Consider the following 22,297-nt stretch of genomic DNA (forward strand, 5'->3'; position numbering starts at 1 on the left):
TGAGGTACTTTCTCTTTCTCTGTAGTGCTGTGGCCTAATCCCAGGGTCTTTGTGTAGCTAGGCAAACACCCACCATTGAACTACATCCCCAGCTCTTCATGTACCATAATAATAATAAAAAAAATCAAGACACATTCAGGAGGAAATTGAACTCTGTGGTCATTAAAAAAAATTTGTGAAAACATACATTCTCACCACTTTACCAGTTGTTTTAGAAAACAATTATTTTACATATAAATGGTATTTACACCAATGTTTATTAGCATTATTGTGTTGACAGAAATGCCTAAATATTTTGAAAACAATGCTTCATTCCTCATTTCTCTAGAGCATGGTGTATAGAGATAAAGTCCCACACAGACAAAGCTCTTTTGCATGCAGATTGTTATGAGGGTCTAAAACCAAAATAGTGGGGTACAACCCTACGGTTAACAAAGAAGGAACCACAATCACAAACAGCTTTAAAATCCGAGACCATTTACAGCCTGCTAGAATACAACATTTGAATGTGTGAATTTTACAAGAACACCCAAATTGAAAGCTTGGTTGAGATGTGTAAAGTGTGCCTTCATAAGACGTTCTCAATCACCATAGCTAATTTTATGGGTCAACTTGACTGGGCCATAGCATCCTTCTGTTCCAACACCACAGAGGTTGTTCCTGGGTAGGTGTTTTTTTTTTTTTTTTTTTTTAATGAGATGTGTATTTAAATAAGGGTGGCCCTTGAGTGAAGCAGATGACTGGATATCTTGGTTAGGCCTCTACTCAATTATACCTCTCCAGCTCAAGAAGGAGATCTGCCCAAGGACAGACCACTGCAGTAACAGTTCTCTCTGGGTCTCCAACTTGCTAGCTCACCTCCTGATGTTGGATTTGCTGGCCTCTGAAACTCTGTGAGTCAATTCGTTAACACACACACACACACACACACACACACACACACACACACCACAACCCTGACATGCACCCACTCTGTCGAATTTACTTTTCTTAAGAAATCTGCTACAGCAAGGTAGTAAGGAACAAGTTGGGGGTGGGGGGTGGAGACACGATGACAAAGCAAAGAAAACGGGCAGTGAAAGGTTTTTGGTATGTGCTGGGTTGCCAGCAGTCTTCAGCTCAGGGGTCATTTTCTGTGGGAAAACCAGCCCCTGGGCCTCCTTCCTTTTCACCCTGTTCTCACCTACTGCCCCACACTGAGGAGGCCAAATGAACTCCTCAGCTTTGTTTTTTGTTTATACTGGAAATTTCTGTGTGGAAGATTTTATTTCACCTACAAAATACAAACATATATATGTGTATGTATGTGTGCACATGTATGGATATATATATGTGTACATATATATATACACACATACATGTGTATATGTACATATATGTATATATAAATAACACATAGACTATTTATATATAGTATATTAGTGCATTATATACAATTGATCTATATGCCATCAGTATGTGGTGGGAGCAAAAGGAAAATGAAGTTTGTTAACTGCTTGGAACTAGGGAGAGGGTAGGCAGGTGGGGCCCGAGGCACAGACATTGCTGCTCTTGCATTTGTGTAGAGTCAGTTAGCCCTGCACATGAATGCCCATGGAGTTGTATTTAGCTGCAGTACTTTTTTCTTTCTCTGAATTCATTGTGAATATGTTGGAACTTGTTTCCTGGGGGATTCATCAGTTGAGGTATCTTAGACCTTTGGCCATGGGCCATAGAACGCACTTGACTGAGTATGATATAAATACCCTTCCACTCCATTGAGGCATTGATTTGTTTTCATTTCACTGTCTCTGTGTTCCATACACATCCATCTCCCTGCTAAGTTCCCAGAGAGCAAAGGCTGGCTTGGAGAAGTTCTTCCAGAGTAGTAGATGAGCAGAGGGAGAAGGCTGCGTGCTCGTTCGATACCTAAAACATCTCAGGTGTGTAACTATTAAGCTTGTCTGATCTCTGCCTCGTGTAACAGATAAGGAGAGCTGGGCCTTGCATAGACGGTCTTTGTAGTGTGGAAGCACCTCCTGATGTCTTTCCTCCTCTTGGGAAGCTCAGAGCTGACTATTGGCTGGTTCATCTCCTTGAAGCTGCAACGCCATTATGACACACACTGAGACCGGCCAAAAACAGGACAAGAGACATCACTAAAGGAAGGAGAAGGAAGCAATAGGGGAGGAAAGGAGCAGACATAAAATTTCCCAAAATAGACAATTTAGATCTAAAAGATGATGAGCAATGTTGAATGTAAAATTTTAGTCTTTTTTCCATTTTGAGTACAACTGAAAGGAAGGAGCTAAATTTTCAGTATTTTTCAAATTTCTGAGATTATTATTCACAATAAGAAAGATATTTGACCATATGGCCTGTGAATGTATGGTGTACACATATGCATGTGTTCATTTATAGGCATTACTGTATGGCTGAAATGACTCAAGAGCAGTCCTGGACCTGTACCACGCAGGGCAACTGCCTTATTTTCTGTTCTGTTCTATTACTTTTTAAACATGTTTATGGGTCCTATAAATCAAATTCATGGCTATTAGTGATCACCACGTGAGGAAAACCATGGAGACGTAGAGGAGTTATTCTGTGACTCGTCTAAGCTACTTGCTCAAGATCCACGAAATGATTCCCTCTGTGCTGACTGATTCCCTGGCCTCCACCTAGTTAGTTCAGTCTCAATGGGGCAGAGCCCCTTCCCCATTCTGCATCTTGTTTTACTTCTTTCAGTTTTAAATGAAAGCAAGATTCTGCTTTGGGCCTTTCTTCCAAGAAATGCTGCTTGCCCAGGAACCTGATCTTCAGTGCCACATGAGTACATCAGAACGCTGTCCCCCCAGAACAGACTTTCGTTGAGTATGCCTAGGCTCTGGTAGCCCCACTAGAGCAGATGGACAACACAGAGTTGGAAATTTCTTTCCTATTTCCGGTGTTGTTCAGTCCTGCTCCCCTCACTTGGATTCCTTTCATCCCTAAGGCTAAAACAGAGAAAGGGGTTTGCTGGATGAAATTGTCCATGTGGGATACACCAGTCCTTGGCAACCCAGTTTCAGCCTGTTATTTATGTGAACTCTAGTGGCCCCTATCTGGTCTTGAACAAAAGAGTTCTTTCCTTTATTAAAGACTTTGTAGAAACAATCTCCCTTCCTAGAAAATCTCTCTCTGTCTCTGTCTCTTTCTCTCTCTTTCTCTGTCTCTGTGTCTGTCTCTTTCTCTTTTTCTGTCTCTCTCTGTCTGTCTCTCTCTCTCTCTCTCTTTCTGTGTGTGTGTGTGTGTGTGTGAGAGAGAGAGAGAGAGAGAGAGAGAGAGAACCAGAGAGAGAGAGAGAACCAGAGAGAGAGAATCAGAGAGAGAGAGAGAGAGAGAGAGAGAGTCACTAACAATAGTGGCTTCTGGATTACTCATAGAGAATTACAGCAGACATATTTCTAGCTAGCTGCTGCTCAGGCATTCTTGCTAGCTGCTCTGAGCTTCTTGGTTCTTCACTGCTGGGCTGGTTGTTCCTAGGTGTGATTTCAACTCAGATGCAGCAAAGCCAGGGGTTGGTCCAGTCCTCTTACTCTAGGCAGGACTCCATAAAGAAACTCTCATTGGGCCGGTCATGTTGAGTCTGGCATTGCCAACAATGGCATGAACTTTACCTGCTAAAAAAGACACTAAATGTAGCTGGGTGGCACAGCAAGGTCTGGAATCCCAACCCTTGGAAGGTGGAGGCAAAAGGAGCAGTTCAAGGTTGGTCTGTACTACATGAGATCCTGCCTCAGAGAATGAAAACAAAACAAAATAGAAAGTGGAATGTCTACAAAGTGTCAAGGAAGAGGACACTGGTGCGTAAATGGTTGGATTGTGTTAAGTTCTCTCTCAGGGTGAAGCAGAACCCAGGGTTCACACCTATTTGAAGGGCCAGAGAGAAGGAGTTTGAAGTCTTGGCTGTGTTTAAATATAGTCTTTTGGTTCCACATCTCATTTGGGTTGCTTGCTCTGTATTTTGTGCCTATGGGGTTTACTGTTAATGTTTTCCTTGGAGGAATGATAGGACAAGAAGAAATTAGAGAAATAATTTCTTCTCCTTCTCTAGAACTTTACCATGGCTAGTGTTCTAAATGCTGTGTGCTCCAGTTTCTTCATCTATAAAATGGGGAATTAGCAAAATTAATGAACCTTTGTCTTTTATAAAATGTCTTATAGAATAGGTGCTGGGCAAGTAAGATGCTATGGAATGAAAGCATTTTGCTAGTGTTTATAAACATAATTTGAATTTTCCATTAATTAGAATTAATTCTGCTTATTAAAAAAAGACCTTTCCAATTAAATCACTGGTGTGCAACTTTGAGTGGCTTCTCCCTTATTTTGTTTCACTTTTAATAAAATGGGTTCCTACACTATTTTGGGTAAATTCCTAATTTGTATCTTCCTTCGGCCAGTTTCAAAGAAGCAGTCTTAGCTTTTATTTGGTCTCTCTAATTATTCTTATTTGTGCTAGAAAATTTTCTTTGATATTATGCCTCATCTCATTATTGAAAATCACTTCACAGTTGAAGGTTAATAGCAATATTTATTCTAGGTAATGTTACAATGTGCTTTTAAAATACAAACAAATAACCTTTCATTAAACTACTATTTTAGTGAGTCACATTTTATTTTTATTCTGGATGCATGATGCCATTCCCTTTCCTTATGAATGAAAATTATCCTAAATGCCACTTGCCCAAAGTGGTAACAAATTGCAAAGCCATGTACATTTCAGTTTTCTCATGAACAAATGGCCACCTGGCTGTAATGTGGAGCTGTGTATTAATGCTACTTTTTCTTTTAACCCTGCTATGCCCTACTTTTTACTTGAAAAGTATATTTGCGATATGAGTAGATGGGCTCTAAATCTGTACCTCAATTCTTTTCTAAATAATATCATTGAAACACTTGCTTCTCCCCTTCTCAGTGATCTCAATAACATAACTAGTCATAGAAGATTGGCCAGAATTCCCAGTCCTTGCTCACATGACAATACCAGGGTGTTTAGAATTCAAATACGTTTGGCTCTGACCTCTAGAATCCAGAAATGTCTAGAATCACCCAATTTTAGTATGATTTCTTTTGACTCAAAAAGGCCCTTAGACAAATGGTAGGGGAGTCTGTTTATCTTTCTCCCAACCTAAAGGAGTGCACCAAATAATTGAAAGAGAGGTTCCAGTCCTTTGTGAGGTTCTTCATGTTCTCCTAGATTCTGCAAAGTAAGACTATACAACCCTGGGAGCATTATTCAAGGTTATATTTGTGAGACAGAGCCAATAGCCATCAATCTGGATGACCTTGATAAGACACACCCCCTGTCTGTTACCTGGATAAATCCTCCAAGAAGTTCCTAATTCCAAGATGACAATGTGGATCTATTCAGATCAATATCCTATGTTATATGAATATAACATTGTCAAATATCTGCTTGTAAATAATCTCTATATATCAGTCAGTGGTCTGGATGGTACATAGTCAAGTGTACATAAGTGTCCACTATGTGTTAGTTTCTAGAGAGAGGTGAGATGAACTTATTTAAATGTTTAACACTGTACCATGGTCGTAGATGTGAACATCATTACTATCTTATTTCTTGAGAATATGGAAACGTTATTGGCTGTATTTAGCTCCATTCTACTCTTAGGAAAAGGATATCCCTGGCATGCATGTCTCATATCCAGAAAGGTACCAACCTCAAAGCTCTACTAGCTGTCCCTGAGCTGTGATGGGCAGACCATGGAAAAACAAATGAAGCACTCCCATGCCCAATCTAAGTCCGCATGATCAGAGCTCCTCAGGTAATGTTTGAAGGACACATTGACAAGTGTGAAAATGTGACAATTTTCTGCCATCTGAGAGGAAAATGGGAACTATTGAATGAATACTGTTACCTGTGCCTCCACAAAGCTTCCCGTGGTGTGTTTACCATCATGTTTGAGTTGCTCATAACACTGAATGGAGAGAGGTATAATGTACTCAAGCAAAAGGCATTGGCCAAAAGTATAACATTTTCTCAAGTCTTCAGGAAGGAGATTGAGGAAAGTCTTCTGTTCTCACCAGCCCTCTATTCAAGAGGACCTACCCCTCCCTGTCTCAAGCATGGCTTTGTATTCTTGTTATAGATCTCACCCCCTTCCTCTCCCCCATTTCTAGTATAATACTTAGCCTTCAAGATCCAAACCCTCTCTCCACCTCTTAGTGGTGATTTCTGAATATCCATTTCACTAAACTTCTTCAACTTCCCCACACTTGCATATGCACATGAGAGTTTTAGTACAAAACCCTTATCAGAGAGGGGGAGGTAGTGCTAAGAATAGTAAGTGCACCTCCAATTTTGCTCATATCTATTTTCCACCAATACAATCTGATTAAACGGTTACTGGTTTCTTAACTGATTGTATGGAAGGGTTAAACTAACAGAACCAAGCTAGGATTAGAGTTACAGACCCCACAAGTTTGCACTTCCAATGTGGCTGGGTAGTCTGGGTGATTTTTTTCTCCTGGAAGAGGGCTGATCTTTGCTGAAGTCTGTCTCCCAAGAAAGGCGGATCTACATCATGACCTAAAGATTTTCTGTTTCTGGCATCTGTTACATTGTCGGTTGTCGTGAGCTGAATTTGTCTGGAAGCCCATAGGGAGGCACAGGAAGATATGCACTTCAGAAAATATGTGTTGAGCACATGCTGAAGTCCCCCGTCCTCTTAGTGGTTTGCAAATTACAAAGCTTTTTATACAAAGCATTAATTGTCAAATCAGATATGATTGGATGGATGGAGGAAGAGGTTTCCATAACATACCACCTAAAAAACTTAATAAAGGGGACCGTTGTGTTTTCCCCTAAGTCCCTTTATCCATGGGCCTTTAGGTAGAATCTTTCTTTTGATCACCCAGGGACCTTTGGTAGGCAGAGTGTTCTGCATTAAGCCAGATACCAGCAAGAAGAAGTTTAACTTACCAGAGTCTGTTTATAGCAAGGCAAGCCTCTTCCTACACAGGGATTCTCACACCATCTGCAAGAACACAGGATCTTTTCCATATGTGCATCCTCCTTATTATTTGAAAGGTAATAGTGTTTCTGCTGAATTCAAGTATAGATTCAGAGTCATCTATTTCTCGGATAATTACGGAGGCTTTTTAAATGTCAGGCAGTGGGCTAGAAACTTAGGCTACAAAATGAGCCTGACCTATCCTGGGTGAGCTTAAGGTACAGTGGGAAGACTTAGAAAGCAAGCCTTTAGCCCGAAACCTTTGTGTAATGCTAAGCTATGTGCTGAGTGTTGTGAGCACACTTTGAGGAGTCCACCCACCTGCCTGCACACAAGCAGATCTAGGAAAGCTTTTCAGAGAGAGGACCAGGGCAGAAATCAGCCGGATGGACATTCTGGGGCCTTGGAGGGCAATGGCAGCATTCCTGGGAGGAAACTTTGAGTTTAAGCCCTGGGGTAGGACAAGCACAGTTTGTCTTGTCCCAGGCTACCCCGTTTTATGAAGGCACAAAAGAAGGTGACAAGGCTGGGGAAAGAAGCAAATGGGGCCACTGATGTGTGCCGTGAGTGGAAGAGGGTTGGCTGCCAGGCATAGAGGGTTTGGGTTTTGACTCTTTAGAAGGAATTTCACTGGACACAATAAAACCCAAATCACACAAAACATCCAGGTGGAAATTGTCATGTTTGGGTCATGTGCAAAGTGCCAACAGCCCCAATAGCCAGGCTCCCCTGTGCTCTAGAGGTCCTGGGAAGCCTTGAACAGCACGGGGTCTGGGTGGTAAGAGGGGAGCCTCAGCATAAGTAATGCCCCACCTCCTGAACGTGTTGGTTTTATCTCAAAGCACTTCCTCTCATTCTTGAAAACGTTGAAGGCGGTACATACAGTATTAGTCAAGTATCTTCTAAGGCCACAGTCCCATCCATTATTTATCTGATGTTCCTGCTGTCTTTTTTCTCTCTTGGCAGGCATATGAATCTGAAGGAAAAGACTAGATGATGACTACTTTGAATAAATTACTACAAAATATTTAGCTTCAAGGAAAATAATCAACTACAATAATAATGTTAAACTGCTCCAAACTAATTTTGGACTGATTTCCTGTATAATCTACAATATTCCAAAATTCTATACAACTTTTAAAGGCTGAAATTTCTATAATTACTAATTTGGTTCTTTTTAAATAAACAGTAGATTCTACACAGGAAAACTATGATTTTTAAAATTAAGTATCAGAAAAGAGATTGGGATATACAAAAATAATTTTGATAAAAATGAATGTCAAATTTTGGTTTGTGTATCCAACTGTTAAAACTAATGAGCCATAGTGCAGTGGTTCATTCTTGTAATTTCAACACCAGAGGGTTGAGGCATCAGAATCTCAAATTCAAGTCTAGCCTGGGCTACAGTGCAAGATCTAAGGAAGCTTGGACTATACAGTAAAACTTGGCCTCAAAAACCAAGCAACCAGGGCTGGTGAGATGGCTCAGCCAATAAGAGCATTGACTGCTCTTAAGAAGGTCCTGAGTTCAAATCTCAGCAACCACATGGTGGCTCACAACCATCCTAATGAGATCTGATGTACTCTTCTGGTGTATCTGAAGACAGTTACGGTGTACTTAGATATAATAAATCTTAAAAAAAACAAAACAAAAAAAAAAAAAACAAGCAACCAACCAGCCAAACAACAAAACACACCTACACATCCCACCTCTGCCCCCCAGACACATAACATAGGCACACATAGACATACACACACAGAGAAACATGAACACATACAGAGACACATACAGACATACAGACAATCACACACACACACACACAGAGAGAGAGAGAGAGAGAGAGAGAAGAAAGTGCTCATTAAGTGATGGCATGTGAATACTGTGCACCAAGTGTAGTTTTGCTTTCACCTTGCCATTTATCTTTAAGTAGACCAGTCCTGACCAGCATTGTTCTGGCCACTATTAGTCATCATCCCCACTAACAAGGCAGCAAAGAGGCAGGAGGCTCCCTGACTTGCCTCACAAGCTTACCAAGCAGAAGGGTTGGAATTTGTTGTATTAGAAAGGTGTCCTATTTCTTGTTGCAAGAATAGCTGTTTTCAAATAATCTTGGGGATTTTCATCCCTCCTTTAGACTAGGCCTTGGCTGTTAACTTTGCAAGTCAGCTAAGCTATAAACAATACAAGGAGACTAGAATAGAAGTGATAGCTCACACTTGATAATCCTAAAATCCCACAGTGTCAAGCTGTGGGTTGTTGGTATTGAAGCAAGTCTGAGTGATTCTCCCAGCACCAGATTCCCCTCCCCCACCCACCCCAGTGGAAAAAGAACAGTACAATAACTAGCAGCTTAGCTTTGCATTTCTGATCTGCCATTTATTAGGTGTAAATACTTAGGTAAATTCACACACACACACACACACACACACACACACACACACACACACACAGAGCTGAGCTTCACTGTCCTCATCTCCAAAATGGAGATATCTGATCTATCCCATAGTGGTAGTAGAGGCTTAAACTAGTCAACACCCGTGGGTTCCTGCCAAGTGTTAGGTGAAGGGTAGAGCCAGTTATCATGAAATCTGCTCTCTCTGATACTAACACATCAAATTAAAAGCCAGCATAGGTTAAAAGTACTGCAGTGGGATTCTCAGTCCTGGCCCAGCAGTTTGTACACAAATGTTTCCTCATCCTTACTCAGTAGCATTCACTCCACCTTTCTGAATCCAGTTTGATTATAAGGTCAACCAGTGGTTCTGGTGGGAACTGGGGGAAAGGTTCGCTGGTGTGAAGTGCCTTCGCCAAAGGGTGCCTCTCAGAGTCAGGTGTCCACTTGGCTCCGTTTTGCACTCACGACCACGTGGCTTTTTAGTCACAGATCATCTGCTAGACTTCTGGAATCCCCAGTCACTTCACTCCTGCCCAGAGGCCTGACCACTGCATTGAACTTGTGCCACAGGCTCAAAGACTATGTTTACATTTAGAGCCGAAGCAACAGCCTGGCTTTCAGGCCCAGAGCCAAAGGTCTGAGTGCTGCATGCACTTGAACTCATGAGGACAACAGGTTTAGCCCCTTGTTTATTAGTTTGTCAATTGATTGATTTTTAGAACTTGAGGATCATCCAAGCTTTCTTCCCTGGCAATCCCTAGAACTAGTGACTATTTCTGGACAGGCATTGATTAGAGCCTAGAGGTAAAGAGCCCAGTGATCCCTCCGTCACATTTCTGAGATAGAGCAGATGCCATAGAATCTTTGTTTTGTAAGAAATAAATCACTACAGGCCATTTTCAGCATGAAGTACATGTATGGCTCACAGGAGAATCTCCTGCCGACAAGAAGGAAACACCAGGTCTCTATTCTCCTTGACTGGTTTCTGCCACTCTTCCTTGCCTAGGAACTCCTAGTTCATCCTAGGGGTGAGAGTTACAGGCAGTTGCTACACAACTGAGCCCACGTAGAAGAATAGAAAATCATTAGATAAGGCTTTGTGTCCTGTCCAATAGGACAGGTAGTTTTGGGGAAGGCAGCATTAGACTCTAGGAAGATTATATCTCTCTAAAGAACTCAGCCAGTGAGAACTAAAGGAGGCTAAGAAATTAGATTAAGAATATAAAATCCATTATTTTATGTCAAATTGGCACACTAGTCACTTTTGCCTTTTGTCTGGAATAACCCCAATCTTCTATAGAATCAAAAATAAATCTCTCTAGTTTTTGATGCTCTGAGTCTCCAGTGCTCTTATTATGAAATGAAGATCCTGTTCCTCACAGGTTTAAAGCAATTATTAATATATTCTCAAAGTTGTGAAATAGTCACTAGACCGAATAATTTTTTGTCCAATCCAATCATTTAATAATGAGCAATCTCTACAAATTATCTATCTTTCTGGATGCAATGAATCTTACTTTTCCAAATATATGCACACAACAACAGAACAACACTACTTAGTATCAACTTACCTGTATATAAGTTGCAGGTGCAAAAAATCCTGGATTTTGTTTGGGATGTTTTGCTTTTTAGGCTACTTAGTTTGTACATTAAAGTACGATTGTTAATATGGGTCAAATTACTTTTTACTTGGATGTTTTGTCTACCACAGTCAAGAATGAAAGTGGTGGTGAGATCCAGACTCCTCCAATACAGGTTCACTCGTCCTTCTCATCTCATTGGTGAGAATGTGTAGCACATACTTAGAAAAGCCTCCTTCCAGGGTGTCATCAAACGTCTCAACCCCATGGCCTATTAATATTCTTACCAAGTAGTAGTAGAAACATCAATATTCATATTGTTCTCATTTCAAAGATCTGTTTGGCAAGAACTGGGTTTTTTGGCAGGAGTTAGGGTCGGCTGAGGACAGACCCCATACTAAATAGCCTTTCTTCACCATATTTATGTCTTCAAATTTAAAATGTTTAAAATTTCTGTAAGGCCATTGTGATGCTCTTTTTAAGTATATGGATTTCCACTACACTGAACCCGGTTAAACAAATAGTTAATATTCTAGTTCCCATCAGGCCCTATCCTTCAGCTACTGTTGGTCCTGAATTGGTGAGTGTTGAGCAAGAGAACAAGCTAGGATAGACTATCCTCAAAGCCCCTTCAGTTGCCTCAGTTCTAGCTCTTTAAATGAAGGCTTTCTTCTGTATCAAGCACCAAATAAATAAATAAATAAATATCCCTAAAGCAGGAAACAAATGTGCAGCATAGTTTATGTATAAAGAAAACACCACAGACTACTGTCCATGTAGAATCATTTTCCACTTGTAATGTAGGATTTATATCTGTGTAATAAATAACTGGATATATGAAAACATGATAGGCCAGAGCCAGGAGAGCACCAGCTAGTTAATGCTGGTGTAGACAGAGCCACACTGACAGAAACAACCTTTCTGTTGTTGGATGATCTTAAGGGAGTAGGTTTTTTTGGAAGAAGCACTGGGGAAGAAAAAGAGTCTAGATTATTTCACATCAGAGTACAGTTTTCCTTCCATCATTCAGATGCTGATAAAGGATACCTGGAAAGTATGAGAGCCATGCTAATAGCCACTCAGCAATGTTAGCAATGCTGTTATCGTAGGCAAGAGGGTCTACCTTAAGTTTCTCACTAAATTCTATCACAAATCATTCAGTTGCTCTGGTGTTCACTATGCATTTGAAGCTGCGAGGGACCATTTAGTTTAGTGTCTCATGGTCTGGGGGAAGGCCACTTGCACTCTTGTGTGATGATGAATATAGTTACAGGCTCAAATTCCCAGGCAAAAGAATTGAAGGAGTGTTGAAATCCTTATATATTGCTAGACCTCCACTGTATCGAATATGCCTGAAATATATAAGTTGTTGGCTAAAGTTGGGATTTTTTTTTTAGTTGAGTTTTCATCATGGTGGTATTTATTGTAAGGGGATCTGAACTGTAATATAACACAGTTACAGTCATAAATATAATTATGAGTATGTGAGTGCTGAGGGAATACAGCAGAAGAGATTAATTAGAGACAGGTAGTTCCAGGACTTCCTTCTCCAAGGGCTTTGGGCTGATGCAGGGGGCGGTCTTGCTTCTTACCAGATTTCTCTTTGCCTCTAGGGACTCTCCCACACTGAGAGCTACAGACAGAAGAGGAGGTCTTTCAGCTGCACCCAAATCACAAGCACCTTCAGATGCCCTTATTAGGAGTCTCACCTTACTCCTTTAAAACTGCTACTGTTACTGGAAAATATGGTCGTCTGTTAGCAACTTATCTTCTGGGACATTTGATGCTATCTCAGGACTTGGAAATTGTCTTTTTAAATGAATCAGCATGCAGATCACTAAGGGTCAAACCCTCAAAACTCTATTAATGAAAAGTGTGTTTAATAATGGACCTAATGAATTATGAAGCATTCATGGGCTCTGACATGGCTGTTGCTGGGACACTGTAGCTGCTCTCATCTGTCCGGTCACACAGGAGATCTTACTTTAGAGTAAGGACGTGACTCCCTCTCTCTTTTTGTCTCCTGGACACCGACACATTTTATGGCTTCACATATTTAATGAGAGACTCCGATTATTGAAGAGCAGGTCCATTAGCAGATTTAAGATTTGTGTTACAGTACATTATTTGAGTAGATCTAAACAGTATGGTCACTGCTGACATTAAAAATAATTCGGAAACTAACTCAGAGAGATAAAGACAGAGTCTATGATTTTTGCTGAATACCTTGAAGGGATGCTTATAAACAGCTAGCAGCAGTTACAACTTCTTGGATGACTGGACCTCAACCCCTTGATCTGAAGGTCACTTTAATGCACCAAGAAATATTTCATTGCCACCAATAAGGTGCAGAGACAAAGTAACCAGAGCACAAGTCAAGCCAGAAATGAGAATTTTGTGCTTTTAGCTTCCAAGGTAAGATGATCAAGTTTATTGTGCTGACCATTAACTGTTGCAATCTCAGCATAGCGGTGGTTCACTGCAATCCCAGGAGAGTTACTTAAACCCATAGCTCCTTGGTTTCCCAACTTGGCTTCTTCTAACTTGCATGTCAAAGCCTCACAGAAGTGTGTTTCGATTGACCAGTTTCCAGGCACCTCAGTGCATACTCCTGTCTATGGGAGTAAAGGTCAGGGACTTTATTAAAAATCAAGTTGCTATTGCATCAGTTCCAACCCACAATTAGTGACTATTGGGAGTTGAGAATCATCAGTCTAGCAAAGGTGGAATTTCAATCATCTATATGGTTAAAGCACCAGCGAGCAAAATGTACTTTTTTGTGTTTTAACAGAACTGGAAAGGTGAAAGCAAGCTGAAGCAAGCAGCTTGGAAAGCCTTGGGCAGGACATAGCAGCTCCAGGGTAGGAAGAGGAGGAAAGGGTGACCTGGGATCCAGGACTTCACGCTGTGAGTGATTGTCATCACAGGATTCAAATGTCCACTTCTGAAATCTTCACTCCAGACTGAGGTGTCCTAATTTCAGCTTCGGAGAAATATTAACAACAACAGAAGGAGGAGAAATAACAAAGGCTGGGGGTGGGGTGGGCAGACTAGAAGGAAGGAAAGGACTGGGGTTGTTTGCATTTGATAAATGCTCAATGGTCAGTTCTTTGAAGGCATCAAGAACAACATTTCAACCGTGTTTTCCAGCCCCAGACCCCAGCAGAAACTCCCCACAGGAGGCTCCAGCAGTAGCCTCTGCACAGACAGCCTAGGAAGCTGCTTGCAGTAACTGTCACCTTCAGGATGACAGCCAGGCGACAGAGCATATCACCCTGAGGGTCGTCCATGTGATAACACGCAACCAAGTGAACTTGGTCATTTCTTGGTGTTTTAATAACGCTGATGCAAAATATGAGTAAAATTACAGGTGCCAGTCCCCGCTGCAGCCTGCTGATAAACAGCTCCCCATTTCGTAGTGGCTGGTCACATCTGGAGCCTTTAGGGATGCGAAAGTACTGGAAGGATTATTGCAAAAACTTAAAGACACTTTTGCTGCCATTACTTTGTTTTTAACCTAAATTAGTGGGGTTTGGGGAGGAGGGAGGCGCTTTTTTTAGAGAGTTGCAATGCTTATATCATACACCTATTTAAACACTAATCAGATAGCAAGATTGGAAAGGGGATTAAGTATGGGCTAGTTGCTCGGAAACTTTTCCAAATTGACCTTAAATAATCAGAGAACAGTATAAAGCTATGGAATTGTGGATTGTGGTTCTTAATAATGAATGCTATCAAATTCCTCAGATAAAATAATCTGCCCAAACTTGATTGATCATTGTTGATAACCTCTTTTATAATGTTGAATCTGCAAGCGATGTGCACAGTGTCAGTCTTAACATAAGTGAAAGAGCACAGTTCTTATTCACGATGGCGTTATGTATTTTAATAACCACAGGCATGGACATAATGCACTGGGAGATAGCTGATTTTTTTACTTACTTTGAATAATGTTCTTCTTTCAGCATAAATATTTCTTTATGCCTTATGTCTGCTTTAAGGTTATTTGGGTTGGAACCAGAACTAGGAATAGATGATGCAGATTCTGGGTCATACTCATCATGCTTTGTCTCGTGTCCCTTGGAAAATGATTATGTACATGTATAGTTAATAGTGTTTTCCCTTACACGTTTCTCACTCCCACTTCCCCTTTGATTGAGAAAGCACTATAAAAATTCTCTGGCAGAAATTTGACATAGCCATTGATGTCTGAGTTTCAGGGCATCCCTTCAATGAATACACAAGGTTTGCCATGACAATACATAGACTAACAGGAAAGCAAATATTTGCAACAATATGGTTGAACTCATGCTTGTATATTTCTTACAGGGCTTATTTGTAAAAAAAAAAAACATATTCCTTTTGGACCAGCAAAGTGGCTCAACCGGTAGAGGCACTTTCTGCCAAGCCTGATGACCTGAGTTCAATCCCCAGAAGCCACATGTTGGAAGGAGAGAGCCAACACTCTCAAGTTAGTGTTGTGACTTCAACACACACACACACACACACACACACACACACACACTCACACACTAAATGTAAAACTATTTCTCAAAAAAAGAATATTTTAGCCAGGTTGTAATGTAGGGAACTTAATAGACTCTACTGGACATTGACATGGTGTAGTATGCTCAGTATGTGAAGCATTCTCGATTTCTTTCTCCATATAAGTGAGCAGTGATACATAACAAGTTGATCTTGAATCTATTTAGTGAGAAGGACCACCTTGTTGACTGTGGACTGCTAGTGCATGCAAACACAAGAACACACGGTCTTAGATGTATGTCAGCATCAGATGTTACTTCACTGAGAAATTAATCTGTTGGCCAAAATGTGCCAACACAAACAAAAAGAGGCCTGTGTGCTCTCTCCAGTTCTAGTCTGCTATGGTCTGAATATTCCAGTCCCTCTGAAACTCACATGTTGGAACCCTGTCCCTCCAGGTATTACAAAGTGGAGCCTTTGAATGATGATTCTGTCATCTTTAGAATGGAGTTTCTCTGAGTGAAAGTTGTGCCTTTACAGAGAGAGAGAGACAGAGACAGAGACACAGACACAGACACAGAGAGAGACAGAGAGACAGAAAGGGAGACTGAGAGAGATGGGGGTGGGCAGACAAAGAAAGCCCTAAAGAGCTTGTTAGCCTCTTCACCTTGAAAGAACACAGTGAGAAAATTCCATCCATGAAGAAGGGGACTCTTACCAGACACCAAGTCTTCCAGAACCTTCAGCCTTAGAACTCCATGGAATAGGTCTGGTGAGATGGCTCAGTGGGTAAGAGCACCAACTACTCTTCTGAAGGTCCTGAGTTCAAATCCCAGCAACCACGTGTTGGCTCACAACCACCCATAATGAGATCTGATGCCCTCTTCTGGTGCGTCTGAAGACAACTACAGTGAACTTATTTACAATAATAAATAAATCTTAAAAAAAAAGAACTCCATGGAATAATTCCTGTTATTTATAAGCCACCTGTCTATGATACTTTACTATCAAAACACAGAAGTGCTAGACACCATCTTTCTGTCTAAAGACTCACATTAGGCCTCATATATGTTCCTCTTTGGGACAGTAAAGGAGAATTCCTAATTGACTAAATCAACAAGTTAAAGACTTTTTTTCTATCTTTTTTTTCCCATTTTCTTTTAAATTCCACATATTGAAGGGATATTCTGAGCTGGCTTCAAGATTATAATACTTATATGTGAGAGAGGAGAAGGATGATGCTCACGTTTGCTGAGTGTTTTCCATTCTTGCTGGAATGGTCTCCCATATTCCTTACAACAAAGTGAAAAAAGAAACACAGCTTTCCCTACCATGACGATGTGGACAGAGACTCCCTGAGAATTCGTACATCAGAAGCTGGAATTTCAAGCTAGATCTAAAACATGTGTTTTCTCCACTGCACTGTTCCTTTTTTGGATTTTGAAACTTTATATAGGAAGGACCAGAGGGAGGGAAATCCTTCAGATAAAAATATCTAGTAGTTTATGAAATATACTCACATACCTCTTTAGGAAATCTACATGATACAAAATGGCTCTCTTTTTTGAAAAATATCTTCCATATCCCACCAACTTATATTTTATATTTGAACAGCTTATTTAGAAAGTTCCATCTTGGTGGCTGCAATGGACAGGTGGAAATTGCTGCTTTTGATACAATAGAATCTACAACACTCCTGGTGATAGCCTTTTCTGTTGTGGTATTACTGTTTTAGCCAAAACTCCCCTGGTTACCAGGAAAAGCAAGCCACCAAAAGAAGTTTATTGTGAAGTTAAAATGGGCCATCTTCTGGCCATCCTAGGGAAAAATAAATAAATGTATAGCCCATGCCTTGGACTTGGTACTGGATCATTAACTAAGGAATATCCTGTTTCTCTAACCACGGCGGTTTGCTTTGCTGTTTTCGGTTTTGTATCCACCTTCTCTGTTGGCTTCTGCTGGCTCATCAGTAGGATCATAGTTGAGATTAGCCCCCAGTTCTCAGTTTCTCATAACCACCAGACTGCCATCTGAAAATACTCTTGAGCCTCTTTAATTTCAAGAGAAAAATCTGATTTCTCAATGCTTTTGGATGCCTCTGGTCAGGTGTTCTCTGAGGAACAACTAATGTCCCTGCAGAGGGTGGTACAAGTGTTCCTACTCTCCAGTGAGGCTGCAGCTACAGGCAGTTCTTGGAGGAAAGGGTCCTGACTAGAGCAGGCACTTCTCTATCCTTAACTAGAACGTATGTAGATATGGCCTTGTTGTCACATACCCTTCTTTGATCTAGAATCATTTGCCCTCACTTTGTTCTTAAAACAATGACCAACTGGGTGACTTTCTTGATGTCATTTGACAAAATAAACTAAAGACAAAGCCTAGGCTTTTTGCTGTATTAGGCTTCATCTTCTCCCATGGAAATGCACAAAACATTTGAAAGAGAGCTGTCTTGTTTTGCTTTCAATCTACAGTTTAATTCACACTTAGCACTCACAAATGCATTTTCTAATTTGGAGCCACAGTGGGTATTGGCTTCTCTTCACAGAACTACATTTTTGTGTTTTACCTAAGATTGGCGCGGTACTCTATTAGAAGTTTGTAATGCATTTTCCTATTCTGATATTGTATGAACTTCCAGGAATCCATGAAAAGTGTAGATTCTTGCGGGGGCTGTAGAATGACTATAATTCCAGTTTGTACATTCCTGAAAGGAGTAGTGGATGGAAGAACCATCTTTACAATGCATGGAGAAAGCAAGGTGTGGTGGTGCATACCCATAATCTCAGCCCACACAAGGGAACCAGGTAGATTTCCCTAAGTGTGAGTTAGCCTGATCTACGCAGTAGTTTCCAGGCCAGCCAAGATTACATAGAGAGACTGTCTCAAATAAATAAGCAAATGAAATGTACAGAACATTTATATCACTTTTTCAATGATTCCTAAACTTCAAACTAAAAGTCAGAGAAAAAAAGGAAGGAAAGAGGGAAGGAAGGGAAGAGAGAGAGAGAGAGAAAGAGAGAGAGAGAGAGAGAGAGAGAGATTAAACACTGAGAATTATGTTCTTTAACTAGAGATAATGTAATTCTCCGTACTAAATTCTGTTAAATTTCCCAATGCTTAAAGAGGTAGTAGTGTTTGAAAGATGAAAAGGATATGTTCCTGTCCTTAAGAAAATAGTCTGATATAGTGGGCAAATTAAAATGTATCCAAATATAAAGCATTTCTTTAGTTCATTCAATGAACATATCTGCTGGCAGTGGCCACTGTAGCAAGAAATAGATGGCAATTTTTCACTGAGGAACATTATAAATAAATTCCTGCAGTGCTTCAGATGCCTGGAGAAACCTCTGGAAATGGACCTTAAATGGTTACACAGTTAACATTCAGATATGAAGGAATTTGGGGAAATACCAACTGTTTAAATATTAAACATCAAATTTTCCTTCTTTCAAAGGACTAATAACTTAGCAATAAAAATTGTCTTTGAATCTTGCCATCACAAGGTCTCAGGCAAGCAGTGGATTTTAAATAAAGATTTGCAGACAGCTCTTACTTAAGCCAAATTAATGGCCGATCCAAGAGGAATGAATTAGTCCACTGCCCCAAACTCACCTTGACCAGACAACACCATGCCTCCCTGGCAGTCTAAGTCTCCTCTGTGGAGCTGACTGCAAAGCAAGCCGCCCGGGATCGATGCTGTCAGGGAAATGCCTCTCCACAGAGGCAAGGCACTAATCAACTTCTGCAGCTGCTGACCTGACCCTCAACAGTTAAAGAAGCATGCAGCCATGAAAGCAGAGCACGCAGTGGGTATGGAATCATCAGAGAAAGGGGAGCAGTAAGGAGGAGTCTTTGGGCATGAAAACAACGGGCCACCCAAAGAAGGAAAGTCCCCTTGTCCGTGGCAATCAGGAAACATTTTATTTATATGTTAGTAGATTCACCCATGTGCAGGAGGGAACGGAGAAGGTGACATGCTAGGGCTCTTCCTGAGTGGAGAAGTAGAGGCTGAATTCCAACTCCCAAATGGCAACCAACACTCTTATTCCCAGAGAAGGAAGACAGAACCCAGTAAAGAGTCCCAGATGGAGCTGGCAAGATGGTTCTTCTGTGGCTTCTGAGGTCCAGAGTTAGGATCCTCAGAACCCATGGGAAAGCTGAGTGGGTGTGGCAGCACATCTGTAACCTCCACATTCCAGAGGCCAAAGCAGAGGTTTCATACCAGCACCCCCCTCCTACCCTCCCGTACCCCAGAAGGCTAGCTAGCCAGACCAGCCTAAAAGGCAAGTCTGAGTTCAATGAGACACCTTGCCTCAATCTATAAGAGAGAGAACTACAGAAAGACACTCAACATCAACCTTGGGAACATCCACACTCACTTATACACATATGAACATGTATAAACACATAAATATCCACCACACACACATACATATGAAAAAAATGTAGATTAAAAAGTAGCAGATGGAATCATAACCCAGGAGTAAAAAATCTAAAAAAAGGAAAGAAAAATCTTCTATTTTTCCTATGCTGTGTCTCCTGCTGAACATATTAATGCTGATTGTCAAGAAAACGCTCATAGGGAAAGCATCATGCCATTATAGAATATTGAAACTCAAAGTAACAGAGCTTTATGGTCAACCCATGTTACAGACAAAGAAAGGGAAAGTCGGGGAGATGCTAGAGCTCTCAAGATCACATGCGGAATTATAGGCAGAGAATTAGAAAGAACAAAAGACAGTTTCCCCTAGATGTAAGCACAGCACCTTCCGGTGCCCAGTCCATGTTCACTCTAGAATTCTTTGGCTCTAGCTGGAATGCTTCATTCCTGTAAGTAGTCTGAATCCAGGACAGTCAACTGTAAAACTGGTTGTAGAAAATACAAATCACATCAGTTAACCTCTGGAGAGCATTTTAGTTTTGCACATGATACAGTCACACCCCTGTGGGATGTCAGAGATCCTTTTCTAGATGTGTCTCTTACTTGGGTAAGTGTTACTCCAGGCACAGGTGGACGTTTACCTGGTACATTTCAACAGTGAGACTGAGGGCTCCAAACAGTCTGAATGTCTTGTAGACAGCACCATTGCATTGTCTTCCCTCATTTGCTTGATTAATGCAATCATGACCATACACGTGAGGAACTGGGGGAAAGTGGTTTTCCTGGAGTAGAGTTGGTACTAAGGATCTGCTCCATCCTTAGATGAAATCATCTCATGTTTTCCTCTTTTAAAAAAGCACATCATGTAGAGGCAGTTACCTCTTGTTTCAAACACACGTGAAAAATATGATTTCATTAGCTAACCATGAAAGAACTATTTTGATGTTGCAGCAGAGCTAAAGGTGGCACTACATTAGACATGTCACACAAAGGATACTGAAATGAACTTTATGATCAGTACAAAAAAACATGGTGCTATCCAGAAGCAAATAAGCAATTGCATTCCAACAGACCTAACTTGGATTTTTATTATCAAGATCTACATAATGAGCTGGGGACATGGCTCAGTGGTAGAGTGTCCTTGCCTAGCATTCTTGAGGCCTTGGGTTCAAAGCTTGGTGATATCACATATGTTTATAACATCAACACTCGGTAGGTTGATGCAGGGGGATCTTGAGTTCAAGTTCAGCCTATACAGAGACACTATCTGAAAAAGGGAAAGAAATTACAGTATTATCAGTTTTGTATAAGTTACATGAAGTTATAAAGATCTCAGAGACAGCAAAAATAAGATTTCATCTAGCTCTGAGCTTCCTAATGCCTGGGAAACAGAAAGGGGCAGTGAGGCTGGGGTTTTTGATGGGCGAGTAAGAGTTTATGACACTAGGAAATGAGATCAGTGGTAGAAGGCATTTTGATTTGGGGGTTCCAGCACCGGCAAAGAAAAGCCAATTGCCATGATGGAGTGGAAAGCCAGATTTCCCTCTGCTTACACACTAACTGACCCCTTCCAACCTGGTAGTAAGTACCCACCAGTGGCCAGCAGGAGGGATCGGAGCCGCTATGCCGCAGTGTTCCAGAACCAGTACGGAGAGTTCGCAGAGCTCCAGCGGGAGGTGGGGGCCACGCAGGATAAGCTCCAGCAACTGGAGGCCCTGCTGCTGTCACTGCCCGCGCTGCGAAACCAGGAGCTTCGCATGGCAGCTCGTGTCAGGAGAGAGTTTGAGAAGAAGCGGGTGGATCCTGGCTTCCTGGATAAGCAGGCTCGCTGTAACTAACTGAAGGGTAAACTGAGGCACCTCAAGGCCCAGATCCGCAAATTTGATGACCAACGGGACAGCGACAGTGAAGCCTCCGTGTACTTCTGAGTGTCCTGGAGATGGTGGCCGGCTCCTCCTCCCATAGGGAACCACACCAGTTCTTCCAGGGGAAGCAAGTCCTGTTGAGAATCCCAGAGAATTAAACATGGATTAGACACCTAAAAAAAAAAAAAAAAGATTTCATCTAAGCAGATGACTTATGACTTAGAAGGACATGCCAGATATCTACGTTTTTTACTGAAGACCCTTTAATGTTTCAGTCTGTTTAAACTTCTTTCACGTTTTCTCCTATCAGTCAGTTTTATACATTAAGAACAGGACCTAGGGAAACATTCCATCAGGCACAACTTGAACAGAAATCAAGGTCTGTCAAGTTCCAGGGACACTCTTCTCAGTGCTGGAGCAGCATTTCTCACAAAGGGGTAATCTGAGCCTTAGTCACATTTTCTTCTCTTTTCTCCTTTTAAATTTTTCTTGGTTCTTTGTCAATTTCATAGCATGGTCCCCAACCCTACTCACCTCCATATCCATCTTCTGCCCTTGCAACGTCCCCCACAAAAGAAATGAAAACAAAACGAAGGAAA

General features: G+C 41.2%; 1 pseudogene; it reads left to right on the forward strand.

Moving 5' to 3' along the window:
* The first annotated feature begins 21,353 nt into the window (after window positions 1-21,353).
* LOC116083294 lies at window positions 21,354-21,870 on the forward strand (annotated as a pseudogene).
* The last annotated feature ends 427 nt before the right edge of the window (window positions 21,871-22,297 follow it).

This window comes from Mastomys coucha, unplaced genomic scaffold, assembly GCF_008632895.1.
Source record: "Mastomys coucha isolate ucsf_1 unplaced genomic scaffold, UCSF_Mcou_1 pScaffold8, whole genome shotgun sequence".
Lineage (NCBI taxonomy): Eukaryota > Metazoa > Chordata > Mammalia > Rodentia > Muridae > Mastomys > Mastomys coucha.